The sequence below is a fragment of the Leiobunum rupestre genome, chromosome 1 (assembly GCF_980474605.1).
Source record: "Leiobunum rupestre chromosome 1, qqLeiRupe1.1.hap1, whole genome shotgun sequence".
Taxonomy (NCBI): Eukaryota; Metazoa; Arthropoda; class Arachnida; order Opiliones; family Sclerosomatidae; genus Leiobunum; species Leiobunum rupestre.
Window position 1 is genome coordinate 91,214,106 of NC_143384.1, and position 17,824 is coordinate 91,231,929.

The 17,824-nt window shown below is 44.0% G+C and overlaps 1 non-coding gene across 1 annotated transcript; it reads right to left on the reverse strand.

The window, feature by feature from the left end:
• Positions 1–2,285: 2,285 nt before the first annotated feature.
• Positions 2,286–2,357, reverse strand: TRNAG-UCC (transfer RNA glycine (anticodon UCC)). Its single transcript has one exon. It is a non-coding gene; the product is annotated as a tRNA-Gly (tRNA).
• Positions 2,358–17,824: the final 15,467 nt, after the last annotated feature.

Consider the following 17,824-nt stretch of genomic DNA (forward strand, 5'->3'; position numbering starts at 1 on the left):
GGAACGAAGATTAGAAACGGGGCGACGATCAAGAGATGAGTTTAAAATATCATTAAAATCCCCCGCTATAATCGGACGAGGTAAAAGCGAACACCACAACTTCGCCGAAGACATAAAAAGAGAACGCGACGGCGCGTCATTCGGAGCGTAAATATTCGCGAAATCCATAGGAACATCGTCAACAACCGCGGAGACGGAAAGAAATCGGCCGCAGTCGCTTCGAAAAACTCGCGAAGGAACAATATCCAGCCCAGCCCGAAAGCAGGTCGCTACGCCGCAAAAAGTAGTAGTAGGGTCATTATCCCAAAAAACGCGGCCGCGAAAAATTTTCCGAAAAGTACTCACATGTTCATTCGTCCAGTGTGTCTCTTGTAAAAAAACCACATCATACGCGTCCATAAAAATAAGCACTTCCGACATCTTATTAACATTCCGAAGACCATTAACGTTAAGAGAGACGATTTTTAATGGCATTAAAGGAACCGGGGACAGGCGTGACAACGGTTGGCAGGGACGTAGAAGGCAACTTGGCAGGTGCGATGGCATGCGATTCCGTAGAGTAGACGTTCGTCTTCTTAGGAGGAGGCTGGCGTTTATCACCCTCCGAGCCACTCGTCGAAGTCAAAATTCTCTTACCAACGTCCTTCGTAACGTGCTTGGGAAATTTCGGCCGATCAACATTATCGCCCCCCTGGGCAACCATGCCTTGAGAGGACTCTTTGGCTAAAAGAACCTGATCAGTAATCAGGCCCGCATCCTGTTCTTCGACCATCCTATCAGCAACCGGATCCTTGGATTCAACAACTTCAGCGCGAGTGGGACAGGACCGCGCCACATGACCTTGCTTCTTACAACGAAAACAGATAAAAGAGGGACAGTCTTTATACAGGTGGCTCGAAGAGAGACACCCATTACAAACTTTACTCTGAGAGGAGTGACGAACCTGATAAAAAGTCTCCCGACCTAAAACGTCTTTGATCTTTAGACCGAACGGTAACGAACTGACACATTCGGCAAGGCGAACCTTGACCGAACGAATTCCAAAATAAATTCCGGCGTCATTTTTAGTCCAGACAATTTCGCCACGCAACTCACATTGTAAGCTTTCCAATTTCTCCTTCACCGCTCCGTCACTCACAAACTCAGGTAAACCATAGATATGGACAATAACTGTTTTCCTCGCTATCCCAGACACAGCAAAACGCGTCTCTCCTACTTCGATCCCAGCATCAAGACACAATTCCGCTTCTTCCTCGCGTAAGAAGGTGACGTAATAGCCACCCTCCGTAGCAACAACCGACGAGACCGTATTAGGCCCGTAATCCAAAATACATGCCGTCAAAATTTCTTGCTTCGAAACTTCTTTCACGACGCATTCCACAAAAATGGAACGTTTTAAAACATCCATCCTGGAATTCAGAAGAAAACCCTGGAGGGCACGAAAAACGAAAAATAAACTGCGCGAATTAGTAAATTTTAAATTAAGCAAACAAAATGTTAGAAAAAGAACCGAAACTAAGGCTTAGCGAGAAGACGAGGAGAGCAAAGAAAAACGAACCGCACTCTCCAAAAAACCAAACGCGACTCCCCCTGCTCACCACTATACCACCATCGCGATGTGGAGCTTCGTGAGAAATATAATGATTTATAGCGATTCACTTGAATTAAATTTAACGAAAAAAGGATACGCGTGCGATGGCCGGGAATCGAACCAGGGTCAACTGCTTGGAAGGCAGCTATGCTCACCACCATACCACCATCGCGATGTGGAGCTTCGTGAGAAATATAATGATTTATAGCGATTCACTTGAATTAAATTTAACGAAAAAAGGAAACGCGTGCGATTGCCGGGAATCGAACCCGTGAAAAACTGCTTGGAAGGCAGCTATGCTCACTACTATACTACCATCGTGATGTGGAGCTTTGTGAGAAATATAATGATTTATAGCGATTCACTTAAATTAAATTTAACGAAAAAAGGATACACGTGCGACGGCCGGGAATCGAACCCGTGAAAAACTGCTGGGTAGGCAGCTTTATTCACCAGTATAACACCATCGCGATGTGGAGCTTCGTGAGAAATATAATGATTTATAGCGATTCAACTGAATTAAATTTAACGAAAAAGGAAACGCGTGCGATGGCCGGGAATCGAACCCGTGAAAAACTGCTTGTAAGGCAGCTATGCTCACTACTATACTACCATCGCGATGTGTAGCTTCATGAGAAATATAATGATTTATAGCGATTCACTTCAATTAAATTTAACGAAAAAAGGAAACGCGTGCGATGGCCAGGAATCGAACCCGGGTCAACTGCTTGGAAGGCAGCTATGCTCACCACTATACCACCATCGCGATGTGGAGCTTCGTGAGAAATATAATGATTTATAGCGATTCACTTGAATTAAATTTAACGAAAAAAGGATACGCGTGCGATGGCCGGGAATCGAACTCGGGTCAACTGCTTGGAAGGCAGCTATGCTCACTACTATACTACCATCGCGATGTGGAGCTTCGTGAGAAATATAATGATTTATAGCGATTCAACTTAATTAAATTTAACCAAAAAGGAAACGCGTGCGATGGCTGGGAATCGCTCCCGGTTCAACTGCTTGGAAGGCAGCTATGCTCACCACTATACCACCATCGCGATGTGGAGCTTCGTGAGAAATATAATGATTCATAGCGATTCACTTGAATTAAATTTAACGAAAAAAGGATACGCGTGCCATGGCCGGGAATCGAACCCGGGCAAACTGCTTGGAAGGCAGCTATGCTTACCACTATACCACCATCGCGATGTGGAGCTACGTGAGAAATATAATGATTTATAGCGATTCACTTGAATTAAATTTAACGAAAAAAGGAAACGCGTGCAATGGCCGGGAATCGAACCCGGGTCAACTGCTTGGAAGGCAGCTAGGCTCACCAGTATAACACAATCACGATGTGGAGCTACGTGAGAAATATAATGATTTATAGCGATTCACTTGAATTAAATTTAACGAAAAAAGGAAACGCGTGCGATGGCCGGGAATCGAACCCGTGAAAAACTGCTTGTAAGGCAGCTATGCTCACTACTATACTACCATCGCGATGTGGAACTTCGTGAGAAATATAATGATTTATAGCGATTCACTTCAATTAAATTTAAGGAAAAAAGGAAACGCGTGGGATGGCCGGGACTCGAACCCGGGTCAACTGCTTGGAAGGCAGCTATGCTCACCACTAAACCACCATCGCGATGTGGAGCTTCGTGAGAAATATAATGATTTATAGCGTTTCAACTGAATTAAATTTAACGAAAAAGGAAACGCGTGCGATGGCCGGGAATCGAACCCAGGTCAACTGCTTGGAAGGCAGCTATGATTTTATTTTTTTTTATAAAATCTTTATTCACATGTCTAAAACGATACAATACACATAACAATTTTATGTGATCATAGCGGGTACGAAAATAAAAGAGGAAATGTCTCTATCGTTAAAAAATAAATAATTTCGACATTGATAATGATAAAAACTATATTTAATAGATTATTCATGATAACGTCAGACGGGAGTATCCATATTTAGTGTTCTTTGCTTATTCCGACATTTAATATTGCGTGGACTTTTTTTAGAAATATGACATCCTGAAATACAGTTTCATTAAAGGAACATTGACAACGATACATCCAAATTTTCGTTTAAAAATTGCACTTCATAAATTTACAACTTTTCAAAAAATAACAGGTTTTTTTAAATCAGTAGTTATCTCGCCAAAAATTATAAAAGAGTTTCGAGTTTTTGTAGGACTACCGAATAAGTCCCGGGAAAGGTCCAAGACGGCACAGAACAACCAAGTCCACCATTGCGACACCACGGGACACTCCACGAAAAGATGTTCTACAGTTTCGGAGCCGGTTTGACAAAAGGGACATCGAGAGTCCGGGTACACGAGACCGTGCACTAAACGTGATTTTACTGGAAATCCCTGATGGATCAGTCGAAGATTCGTGGCAGAAAGGGAAGGGCCCAAAAAGTTGGAACGGACGAATTTCCAACGAACACGGCAGATAGGGCCACCGAAAAAGCGACGCCAACGCTCCTCGCCGCTGGACTCAGTAGATAAACCGGTCGCGAAAGTATCGTAAATAAACTTGACCGAAAGAGCGAATTTGATCATTTCACCATTGGCATTTACAACCGATAACCCGAAATTTGGCGCGACAGGAAAACGGCGTGGTTTCATCACACTCCGCGCAATCTTGGTTGCCCAGGCAGGAGGAATAGCAGCGATAAGTTCTTTATAGAGGTCCATCGTTTTGGACTGCGAAATTCTGATTATCGAATCCTCGGTAGCATCGATGATCGCTTGCTGTGGTAAAAAACCTGGAACGTACTCGTAACACAAATTGCGAATGGTCCGGAAACCAGCACGAGAAAAGTATTGACATTCGAGACGACCGAATCGCGACAAGGTCAATCGCGGATTCAGGAAGAGTGGTTCATCCAAAAAGTCCGAGAGTGGGGGAAAAATCCATCCGTTGAGATGAGAATAATCATCCCAAGCGCGAAGCATTGAAACGTACCGATCGGGAAGACCGGCAGCACGACGCGAGTCAATAGTTAATCGGAAGACTTGAATGCCAAGTTGCAAATCGCCCCCATAGTGGTCAAGGATCGCTGAATAAAGGTCCCGATAGTAATCCGAAGTAGCGTCTTCAAACAGAGTAAGGATTTCGCGAACGCGAAAAGCTTTGACTTTTGTTGGGATATCCACGAGGCCGAAACCCCGAAAAAACGTTGGCCGAACGAGAGTGTCATACGCGACAAGGTAAGGACCGGTTCCCCAAATAAATGATAAAATGGCGGCTTGAAATTGGCTGAGCCAAAACCGAGAAATGTCGACCACTTTTAAGATATGCCAAAGCGTAGACGCAGCCAAAACGTTAACCACTAAGACTTTCCCAATGATAGATAGAGGACGACCCTTCCAAGAACGTCCCTCCCAAGAACGTAAGACGCGACAAAACGTTCTGTACCGCTCTTCCCACTGAAGTTGAGGCAAATTGGCATAGTCATAGTCAATCCAAATGCCGAGAATCTTCAAAGGCGCACTTGAGATAGTTATACCACGCGAGACGAGAAGATCCCGACCGTGATAAAGACCAAGCCATTTCGCTTGACACTTCGCTGGGTTTAATTTAGCACCCGAAGCCCGACCAAAATCCGAAAGAATTTCGCATATCGGAGGGATAGCAGTCTCAGATGTAGATACGATAGTAGTGTCATCCATATGTTGAAAGAGTTTCGGCAAAAGCGAATGAGCAGAGAGACGGAGTGCCGGTATTGTGTCGTGGCGATTCACCGCGCTAAACAATGGTTCCGAAGCTAATATATACAGCAATGGGCTGAGTGGGCAACCTTGACGAACCGAGTGACCCAACGAGAACAGAGGAGTTAAATGACCGTTGAATTTGACACAGGCCTTGGAACCCGCGATAAAAGCTTGAATCCACCGGCAGAAGAAAAGGCCAAACCCCATCGAGGCTAATAATGTGAATAAAAACGGCCAAGACACCCGATCGAAAGCTTTCAAGAGGTCCAACTGTACGAGAATACCACCTTCCTCACGAATCCGCAGAAGCTCCGTTACATCCGACAAAGTCCTTGTAGTGAAAGAAATGTCCCGACCGCGAACCGCTCCCGTCTGAGTCAGTGACGTAATATTTGGTAACAGTCGAGCGAGCCGAAGCGCGAAAACCTTGGATAAAATTTTATAGTCCGTGTTTAACAATGTAATAGGACGCCAATTTTTTAAAAGCGACAAGTCACCAGCTTGCGGCACAAGAACTATTAGACCAACTTTCATACTGGGAGGAATGTGCCCATGGTCGCGTATAGTTTGAACAATACCAAGATATTCGTTTTTGATTAGAGGGAGAAAAAAGCGATAAAACTCCACCGTTAAACCGTCAAGACCCGGACTCTTATTGTTCTTCATAGAACCCAAGGCGTGTTCAATTTCCCCCCAAGCAACCGGTTGTTCAAGGGCAGAGCTATCAACGGCATCAACACGGTTACGGACTAGGTCAGTAAAACGGTGACACTGTTCCTCGCAGATAGGCTCGTTGGTATAAAGGGCATTGTAAAACTCGATTATGTCGTTACAGATAAGAACCCCGTCACGTAACACCTCACCAGAGCTGGAAACCAAACGACCAATTGACTTAATGCCCTGGCGGTGGGTCTCCAAACGCAAAAAATAACGCGTAGGTCTTTCTCCCAATTCTTGAAAATCTGCCTTTGCGCGAAGAACCTGGCCCCGAATTACCCCAGCATCGAAATCCGCAAGCGAATGCTTCGCTACTAACAATTCCGACAGGCAGCTCGGATCATTGGCGAAACGCGCCACGAGACCCGAAATCCGCTCTATCAGAGCAGACCGCGAATTCCGTAACTTCTGAGCGCGAACTTTACCATAGAAGATAGCGTAGTTCTTGATAGTGACTTTAAGGTTCTCGTACCAGCCAAATATGTTCTCGCGGTACTCTATAGGGTCGCGACTCCGATTAACAATACGCTGGATACCGTTCCGAAAGCGATCCTCTTCCAGTAAAGTAGAATTAAATGTCCAAACCCCAGGACCGCGTTGAACCCCACTAGGATCAAAAACAAGAGACACGGCTTTATGATCGGAAAAAGAGATGGGCGAAATGAGACATCGTGAACAATTATGGGTATCCTTAGGGCGGGTAAATATATAATCAATACGTGACATTACAAAGTTCCCGTACACGAAACCCGAACGCGTGTAATCAAAGTGATCTTGGTGAGACGCCCGCCAGGGATCATGAAGATCCAGTCCCACAGACCACAATTTAAGTGACGAAGGCTGACAAACAGGGCGGGCCTTCGAAGCAGGGCGGCGATCGAGATTATAGCTTAAAACATCGTTAAAATCGCCCGCAATAATCGGACGAGGTAAAATAGAGCACCATAATTTCGCAGTAGACAAAAAAGCTGTTCGCGCCGATGCGTCATTCGGCGCGTAGATATTCGCAAAATCCAAAGGTAAATCGTCAACGAGCGCGGAGACAGATAAAAAACGCCCGCAACCACTACGAAAAACCCGCGAAGGAATAATGTCAAGGCCGGCACGGAAACATGTCGCTACGCCGCAAAAAGTGGTAAGTGGATCATTATCCCAAAATACACGTCCACGAAAAATGTACCGAAAAACTCCCACGTGCTCATTCGTCCAATGGGTCTCCTGAAGGAAAACCACGTCGTACGCCCCTATAAAAACAAGAAGTTCCCTCATCTTGTCAAGGTTCCGAAGACCGTTGACGTTAACTGTTACGATTCTTAGCGGCATGATGAGAGTTGGGGATGGGGGTAACAACACTTGGAAGCGACTTCGATGCGGGAGTGTCCGAAGAATTAGTCTTCGGATCCTTGGAAACTACATTCGTCTTCTTAGGTGGAGGTTGTCGTTTTTCAGCGTCCGACCCACTTGTAAAAGGCAGGTCTCGTTTACCCGAGTCCTTCACGCTAGGAGCTACTTCATTTTTCTCCACGTCGTCACCACCCTTGGCGGCACCAGTATCATTAGGCATATGTACATCCTGAACATTATGATCGTTAGAGCGATAATTACCGAGAATTCCGGAACTGGCTCATCGTCAGTCTCCCTCGACTCAATGATCGTAGACCGAGTGGGGCAGACCCGAGCCGTATGGCCCTGCTTCTTACATCGAAAACAAATAAAAGATGGGCATTCCTTGTAGAGGTGGCTGGATGAAAGACACCCATTACAAACTTTACTCTGGGAGTTATGACGAACTCGGTAAAAAGTCTCCCGACCAAGAACGTCCTTTATTTTTAAGCCGTACGGTAAGGAACTAACGCATTCGGCAAGACAAACCTTGACCGACCGGAGACCAAAATAAACACCTTCGTCATTTTTACGCCAAAGTATTTCCCCTTTAATCTCGCATAATAAGCTCTCCAATTTTTCTTTAAGAGCCTCATCACTCACAAATTCTGGTAAGCCAAAGATATTAACAATGACTGTCTTCCTCGCAATCCCAGACACATCAAAACGCTTGTCTCCCACCTGAAGATCAGCATCAAGACAAAGATCGGCGTTCTCCTGGCCAAAGAAGGTGACGTAATAGCCACCGTCCGTAGCAACAACCGACGAAACCGAATTAGGTCCGTAATCCAAAATACATGCCGTCAATATTTCCTGCTTCGAAACTTCTTTAACTTCACACTCCACAAAAACGGAGCGCTTTAAAATATCCATCCTGGATTTCAGAAGAAAACCAAGGAGGGCACGAAAAACGAAAAGTAAACTGCGCGAATTAGTATATTTTAAATTAAGCAAACAAAATGTTAGAAAAAGAACCGAAACAAAGACTTAGCGACAAGACGAGGAGAGCAAAGAAAAACGAACCGCACTCTCCAAAAACCCAAACGCGAATCCCCTTGGAAGACAGCTACGCTAACCACTATACCACCATCACGATGTGGAGCTTCATGAGAAATGTTACGATTTACAGTGATTCACTGGAATTAAATTTAAGGAAAAAAAAGCGCGTGCGATGGCCGGGAATCCAACCGGGGTCAACTGCTTGGAAGACAGCTATGCTTACCACTATACCACCATCGCTATGTGGAGCTTCACGAGAAATGTTACGATTTATAGCAATTAACTGGAATTAAATTCAAGGAAAAAAGAAAGCGCGAGCGATGGCCGGGAATCTAAGCCGGGTCATCTGCTTGGAAGACAGCTACGCTAACCACTATACCACCATCGCGATGTGGAGCTTCATGAGAAATGTTACGATTTACAGTGATTCACTGGAATTGAATTTAAGGAAAAAATTAAGCGCGTGCGTTGGCAGGTTATCGAACCCGGGGCAACTGCTTGGAAGACAGCTACGCTAACCACTATACCATCATCGCGATGTGGAAGTTCATGAGAAATGTTACGATTTATAGCGATTAACTGGAATTAAATTCAAGGAAAAAAGAAAGCGCGTGCGATGGCCGGGAATCTAACCCGGGTCAACTGCTTGGAAGACAGCTATGCTAACCACTATACCACCATCGCGATGTGGAGCTTCATGAGAAATGTTACGATTTATAGCGATTCACTGGAATTAAATTTAAGGAAAAAAGAAACCGCGTGCGATGGCCGGGAATCTAAGCGGGGACAACAACTGGAAGACCGCTACGCTATCCACTATACCACCATCGCGATGTGGAGCTTCATAAGAAATGTTACGATTTACAGTGATTCACTGGAATTAAATTTAAGGAAAAAGAAAGCGCGTGCGATGGTTGGGAATCTAAGCGGGGTCAACTGCTTGGAAGACAGCTACGCTAACCACTATACCACCATCGCGATGTTTGGCTTCATGAGAAATGTTACGATTTATAGCGATTCACTGGAATTAAATTTAAGGAAAAAAAAGCGCGTGCGATGGCCGGGAATCCAACCGGGGTCAACTGCTTGGAAGACAGCTATGCTTACCACTATACCACCATCGCTATGTGGAGCTTCACGAGAAATGTTACGATTTATAGCAATTAACTGGAATTAAATTCAAGGAAAAAAGAAAGCGCGAGCGATGGCCGGGAATCTAAGCCGGGTCATCTGCTTGGAAGACAGCTACGCTAACCACTATACCACCATCGCGATGTGGAGCTTCATGAGAAATGTTACGATTTACAGTGATTCACTGGAATTGAATTTAAGGAAAAAATTAAGCGCGTGCGTTGGCAGGTTATCGAACCCGGGGCAACTGCTTGGAAGACAGCTACGCTAACCACTATACCATCATCGCGATGTGGAAGTTCATGAGAAATGTTACGATTTATAGCGATTAACTGGAATTAAATTCAAGGAAAAAAGAAAGCGCGTGCGATGGCCGGGAATCTAACCCGGGTCAACTGCTTGGAAGACAGCTATGCTAACCACTATACCACCATCGCGATGTGGAGCTTCATGAGAAATGTTACGATTTATAGCGATTCACTGGAATTAAATTTAAGGAAAAAAGAAACCGCGTGCGATGGCCGGGAATCTAAGCGGGGACAACAACTGGAAGACCGCTACGCTATCCACTATACCACCATCGCGATGTGGAGCTTCATAAGAAATGTTACGATTTACAGTGATTCACTGGAATTAAATTTAAGGAAAAAGAAAGCGCGTGCGATGGTTGGGAATCTAAGCGGGGTCAACTGCTTGGAAGACAGCTACGCTAACCACTATACCACCATCGCGATGTTTGGCTTCATGAGAAATGTTACGATTTATAGCGATTCACAGGAATTAAATTTAAGGAAAAAAGAAAGCGCGTGCGATGGCCGGGAATATAAGCGGGGTCAACTGCTTGGAAGACAGCTACGCTAACCACTATATCACCATCGCTATGTTTGGCTTCATGAGAAATGTTATGATTTATAGCGATTCACTGGAATTAAATTTAAGGAAAAAGGAAAGCGCATGCGATGGCCGGGAATCTAAGCGGGGTCAACTGCTTGGAAGACAGCTACGCTAACCACTATACCACAATCGCGACGTGGAGCTTCATGAGAAATGTTACGATTTATAGCGATTCACTGGAATTAAATTTAAGGAAAAAAGGAAGCGCGTGCGATGGCCGGGAATCTAACCGGGGTCAACTGCTTGGAAGACAGCTACGCTAACCACTATACCACCATCACGATGTTTGGCTTCATGAGACATGTTACGATTTATAACGATTCACTGGAATTAAATTTAAGGAAAAATGAAAGCGCGTGCGATGGCCGGGTATCTAACCGGGGTCAACTGCTTGAAAGACAGTACGCTAACCACTATACCACCGTCACGATGTTTGGCTTTATGAGAAATGTTACGATTTATAGCGATTCACTGGAATTAAATTTAAGGAAAAAGGAAAGAGCGTGCGATGGCCGGGAATCTAACCGGGGTCAACTGCTTGGAAGACAGCTACGCTAACCACTATACCACCATCGCGATGTTTGGCTTCATGAGAAATGTTACGATTTATAGCGATTCACTGGAATTAAATTTAAGGAAAAAGGGAAGCGCGTGCGATGGCCGGGAATCTAACCGGGGTCAACTGCTTGGAAGACAGCTACGCTAACCACTATACCACCATCGCGATGTTTGGCTTCATGAGAAATGTTACGATTTATAGCGATTCACTGGAATTAAATTTAAGGAAAAAGGAAAGCGCGTGCGATGGCCGGGAATCTAACCGGGGTCAACTGCTTGGAAGACAGTACGCTAACCACTATACCACCGTCACGATGTTTGGCTTTATGAGAAATGTTACGATTTATAGCGATTCACTGGAATTAAATTTAAGGAAAAAGGAAAGCGCGTGCGATGGCCGGGAATCTAACCGAGGTCAACTGCTTGGAAGACAGTACGCTAACCACTATACCACCATCGCGATGTGGAGCTTCACGAGAAATGTTACGATTTTAGCGATTCACTGGAATTAAATTTAAGGAAAAAATTAAGCGCGTGCGTTGGCAGGGAATCTAAGCGGGGTCACCCGTTTGGAGACAGCTACGCTTACCACTATACCACCATCACGATGTTTAGCTTCATAAGAAATGTTACGATTTATAGCGATTCACTGGAATTAAATTTAAATAAAAAAGAAAGCGCGTGCGATGGCCGGGAATATAAACGGGGTCAACTGCTTGGAGACAGCTACGCTAACCACTATACCACCATCGCGATGTGGAGCTTCATGAGAAATGTTACGATTTACAGTGATTCACTGGAATTAAATTTAAGGAAAAAGAAAGCGCGAGTGATGGCCGGGAATCTAAGCGGGGTCAACTGCTTGGAAGACAGCTACGCTAACCACTATACCACCATCGCGATGTGGAGCTTCATGAGAAATGTTACGATTTACAGTGATTCACTGGAATTAAATTTAAGGAAAAAGAAAGCGCGTGCGATGGCCGGGAATCTAACAGGGGTCAACTGCTTGGAAGACAACTACGCTAACCACTATACCACAATCGAGATGTGGAGCTTCATGAGAAATGTTAAGATTTATAGCGATTCACTGGAATTAAATTCAAGGAAAAAAGAAAGCGCGTGCGATGGCCGGGAATCTAACCGGGGTCAACTGCTTGGAAAACAGCTACGCTAACCACTATACCACCATCGCGATGTTTGGCTTCGTGAGAAATGTTACGATTTATAGCGATTCACTGGAATTAAATTTAAGTAAAAAAGAAAGCGCGTGCGATGGCCGGGAATCTAAGCGGGGTCAACTGCTTGGAAGACAGCTACGCTAACCACTATACCACAATCGCGACGTGGAGCTTCATGAGAAATGTTACTATTTATAGCGGTTCACTTGAATTAAATTTAAGGAAAAAGGAAAGCGCGTGCGATGGCCGGGAATCTAAGCGGGGTCAACTGCTTGGAAGACAGCTACGCTTACCACTATACCACCATCACGATGTTTGGCTTCATGATAAATGTTACGATTTATAGCGATTCACTGGAATTAAATTTAAGGAACAAAGAAAGCGCGTGCGATGGCCGGGAATCTAAGCGGGGTCAACTGCTTGGAAGACAGCTACGCTAACTACTATACCACCATCGCGATGTGGAGCTTCATGAGAAATGTTACTATTTATAGCGGTTCACTTGAATTAAATTCAAGGAAAAAAGAAAGCGCGTGCGATGGCCGGGAATCTAACCGGGGTCAAATGCTTGGAAGACAACTACGCTAACCACAATATCCCCATCGCGATGTGGAGCTTCACGAGAAATATTACGATTTTAGCGAATCACTGGAATTAAATTTAAGGAAAAAAGAAAGCGCGTGCGTTGGCAAGGAATCGACACCGGGTCAATTGCTTGAAAGACAGCTACGCTAACTGCTATACCACCACCGTGATGTGGAGCTTCGTTATAAATGTTACTATTAATAGCGACTAACTTGAATTAAATTTAAGGAAAAAAGAAAGCGTGTGCGATGGCCGGGAATCAAACCGGGGTCAACTGCTGGAAGACAGCTACGCTAACCACTATACCACCATCACGATGTGGAGCCTCATGAGAAATGTTACGATTTATAGCGATTCACTTGAATTAAATTCAAGGAAAAAAGAAAGCGCGTGCGATGGCCGGGAATCTAACCGGGGTCAACTGCTTGGAAGACAGCTACGCTAACCACTATACCACCATCGCGATGTGGAGCTTCATGAGCAATGTTACGATTTATAGCGATTCACTGGAATTAAATTCAAGGGGAAAAAATGCGTGCGATGGCCGGGAATCTAACCGGGGTCAACTGCTTGGAAGACAGCTACGCTAACCACTATACCACAATCGCGATGTGGAGCTTCATGAGAAATGTTACGATTTATAGCGATTCACTGGAATTAAATTTAAGGAACAAAGAAAGTGCGTGCGATGGCCGGGAATCTAACCGCGGTCAACTTCTTGGAAGACAGCTACGCTAACTACTATACCACCATCGCGATGTGGAGCTTCACGAGAAATATTACGATTTTAGCGATTCACTGGAAATAAATTTAAGGAAAAAAGAAAACGCGTGCGTTGGCAAGGAAACGACCCCGTGTCAATTGCTTGAAAGACAGCTACGCTAACTACTATACCACCATCGCGATTTGGAGTTTCGTTATAAATGTTACTATTAAAAGCGATTCACTTGAATTAAATTTAAGGAAAAGAGAACGCGCGAGCGATGGCCGGGAATTAAACCGGGGTCAACTGCTTGGAAGACAGCTACGCTAACCACTATACCACCATCGCGATGTGGAGCTTCATGAGAAATGTTACGATTTTAGCGATTCACTGGAATTAAATTTAAGGAAAAATAAAGCGCGTGCGATGGCCGGGAATCAAACCGTGGTCAACTGCTTGGAAGACAGCTACGCTAACTACTATACCACCATCGCGTTGTGGAGTTTCGTTATAAATGTTACTATTAAAAGCGATTCACTTGAATTAAATTTAAGGAAAAGAGAAAGCGCGTGCGATGGCCGGGAATTAAACCGGGGTCAACTGCTTGGAAGACAGCTACGCTAACCACTATACCACCATCGCGATGTGGAGCTTAATGAGAAATGTTACGATTTTAGCGATTCACTGGAATTAAATTTAAGGAAAAATAAAGCGCGTGCGATGGCCGGGAATCAAACCGGGGTCAACTGCTTGGAAGACAGCTACGCTAACCACTACACCACCATCACGACGTGGAGCTTCATGAGAAATGTTACGATTTTAGCGATTCACTGGAATTAAATTTAAGGAAAAATAAAGCGCGTGCGATGACCGGGAATCAAACCGGGGTCAACTGCTTGGAAGACAGCTACGCTAACCACTATACCACCATCGCGATGTGGAGCTTCATGAGAAATGTTACGATTTTAGCGATTCACTGGAATTAAATTTAAGGAAAAATAAAGCGCGTGCGATGGCCGGGAATCAAACCGTGGTCAACTGCTTGGAAGACAGCTACGCTAACTACTATACCACCATCGCGTTGTGGAGTTTCGTTATAAATGTTACTATTAAAAGCGATTCACTTGAATTAAATTTAAGGAAAAGAGAAAGCGCGTGCGATGGCCGGGAATTAAACCGGGGTCAACTGCTTGGAAGACAGCTACGCTAACCACTATACCACCATCGCGATGTGGAGCTTAATGAGAAATGTTACGATTTTAGCGATTCACTGGAATTAAATTTAAGGAAAAATAAAGCGCGTGCGATGGCCGGGAATCAAACCGGGGTCAACTGCTTGGAAGACAGCTACGCTAACCACTACACCACCATCACGACGTGGAGCTTCATGAGAAATGTTACGATTTTAGCGATTCACTGGAATTAAATTTAAGGAAAAATAAAGCGCGTGCGATGGCCGGGAATCAAACCGGGGTCAACTGCTTGGAAGACAGCTACGCTAACCACTACACCACCATCACGACGTGGAGCTTCATGAGAAATGTTACGATTTTAGCGATTCACTGGAATTAAATTTAAGGAAAAAGAAAGCGCGTGCGATCGCCGGGAATCCAACCGGGGTCAACTGCTTGGAAGACAGCTATGCTAACCACTATACCACCATCATGATGTGGAGCTTCATGAGAAATGTTACGATTTATAGCGATTAACTGGAATTAAATTTAAGGAAAAAGGAAAGCGCGCGCGATGACCGGTAATCTAACCGGGGTCAACTACTTGGAAGACAGCTACGCTAACCACTATTCCACCATCGCGATGTAGAGCTTGACGAGAAATGTTACGATTTATAGCGATTCACTGGAATTAAATTTAAGGAACAAAGAAAGTGCGTGCGATGGCCGGGAATCTAACCGGGGTCAACTTCTTGGAGGACAGCTACGCTAACTACTATACCACCATCGCGATGTGGAGCTTCACGAGAAATATTACGATTTTAGCGATTCACTGGAATTAAATTTAAGGAAAAAAGAAAACGCGTGCGTTGGCAAGGAAACGACCCCGGGTCAATTGCTTGAAAGACAGCTACGCTAACTACTATACCACCATCGCGATGTGGAGTTTCGTTATAAATGTTACTATTAAAAGCGATTCACTTGAATTAAATTTAAGGAAAAGAGAAAGCGCATGCGATGGCCAGGAATTAAACCGGGGTCAACTGCTTGGAAGACAGCTACGCTAACCACTATACCACCATCGCGATGTGGAGCTTCATGAGAAATGTTACGATTTTAGCGATTCACTGGAATTAAATTTAAGGAAAAATAAAGCACGTGCGATGGCCGGGAATCAAACCGGGGTCAACTGCTTGGAAGACAGCTACGCTAACCACTACACCACCATCACGACGTGGAGCTTCATGAGAAATGTTACGATTTTAGCGATTCACTGGAATTAAATTTAAGGAAAAAGAAAGCGCGTGCGATGGCCGGGAATCCAACCGGGGTCAACTGCTTGGAAGACAGCTATGCTAACCACTATACCACCATCACGATGTGGAGCTTCATGAGAAATGTTACGATTTATAGCGATTAACTGGAATTAAATTTAAGGAAAAAGGAAAGCGCGCGCGATGGCCGGTAAACTAACCGGGGTCAACCGCTTGGAAGACAGCTACGCTAACCACTATACCACCATCGTGATGTGGAGCTTCACGAGAAATATTACGATTTTAGCGATTCACTGGAATTAAATTTAAGGAAAAAAGAAAACGCGTGCGTTGGCAAGGAAACGACCCCGGGTCAATTGCTTGAAAGACAGCTACGCTAACTACTATACCACCATCGCGATGTGGAGTTTCGTTATAAATGTTACTATTAAAAGCGATTCACTTGAATTAAATTTAAGGAAAAGAGAAAGCGCATGCGATGGCCAGGAATTAAACCGGGGTCAACTGCTTGGAAGACAGCTACGCTAACCACTATACCACCATCGCGATGTGGAGCTTCATGAGAAATGTTACCATTTTAGCGATTCACTGGAATTAAATTTAAGGAAAAATAAAGCACGTGCGATGGCCGGGAATCAAACCGGGGTCAACTGCTTGGAAGACAGCTACGCTAACCACTACACCACCATCACGACGTGGAGCTTCATGAGAAATGTTACGATTTTAGCGATTCACTGGAATTAAATTTAAGGAAAAAGAAAGCGCGTGCGATGGCCGGGAATCCAACCGGGGTCAACTGCTTGGAAGACAGCTATGCTAACCACTATACCACCATCACGATGTGGAGCTTCATGAGAAATGTTACGATTTATAGCGATTAACTGGAATTAAATTTAAGGAAAAAGGAAAGCGCGCGCGATGGCCGGTAATCTAACCGGGGTCAACCGCTTGGAAGACAGCTACGCTAACCACTATACCACCATCGTGATGTGGAGCTTCGTTATAAATGTTACTATTAATGGCGATTTACTTGAATTAATTTTGAGGAAAAAATAAAGCGCGTGCGTTGGCAGGGAATCGAACCCGGGTCAACTGCTTGGAAGGCAGCTATACTTAAAATTTTTAATACTATCGGTGAAAGCTTTAAATGTATGTCGGGAGACTTATTTTAACGAAAAGTTATTGTTTAATCTATGTAAAATTACTTTTAAATTAAAACACTTTTATTTTTCATTAATCACGAAGACCTTTATTTAACGATTTAAACACAAAAGTGGACGACCACACAATCAACTTGATATGTTCAGATTTTAATTTGAGTAAAATTATATATACTTTAACTTGATATGATATTAATAACAAGTTGGCAAGCCAAAATATACCTCTCCTCGGAAGAATTGTCCCTAGTGGTATTAATTTCTCGAGATAACCCTTAAAGATATATCTCCGCAATTTAGAGTTATTTGTTAAAAATATTAACCCATTTCTATCCCGCCCGGTATAAAATTTTTATTATAATTAAAATAATTGAGACGAAACGACCAATTTTAATTTATTCAGAATATCATAAGTTAAGTAGTTACAACAGTAAGTTAGACGTACTATAACAATGCACAATTGAATTAAACCCTTTTACAGAACAAGTTTATCAGTTAAATATAATACGAAGCAAATTTTAATGAAATATCTACAGAGGCTTTTTGGAATTACTCGCTTACGAAATACTTGCCGCATCTTTAACGCTCATTTTATTTCAACACTCGCCCTTGATGAAGATACCGTAGATATCTGGTAGTGGACGACTCGTTCACTTCCTGTTGACGTTGTGACGCATACCACATGAAAAAGACCAATGCCGTCCAATTTCCAATATCATATAATGACTCGCACACCCAAGAAATCATT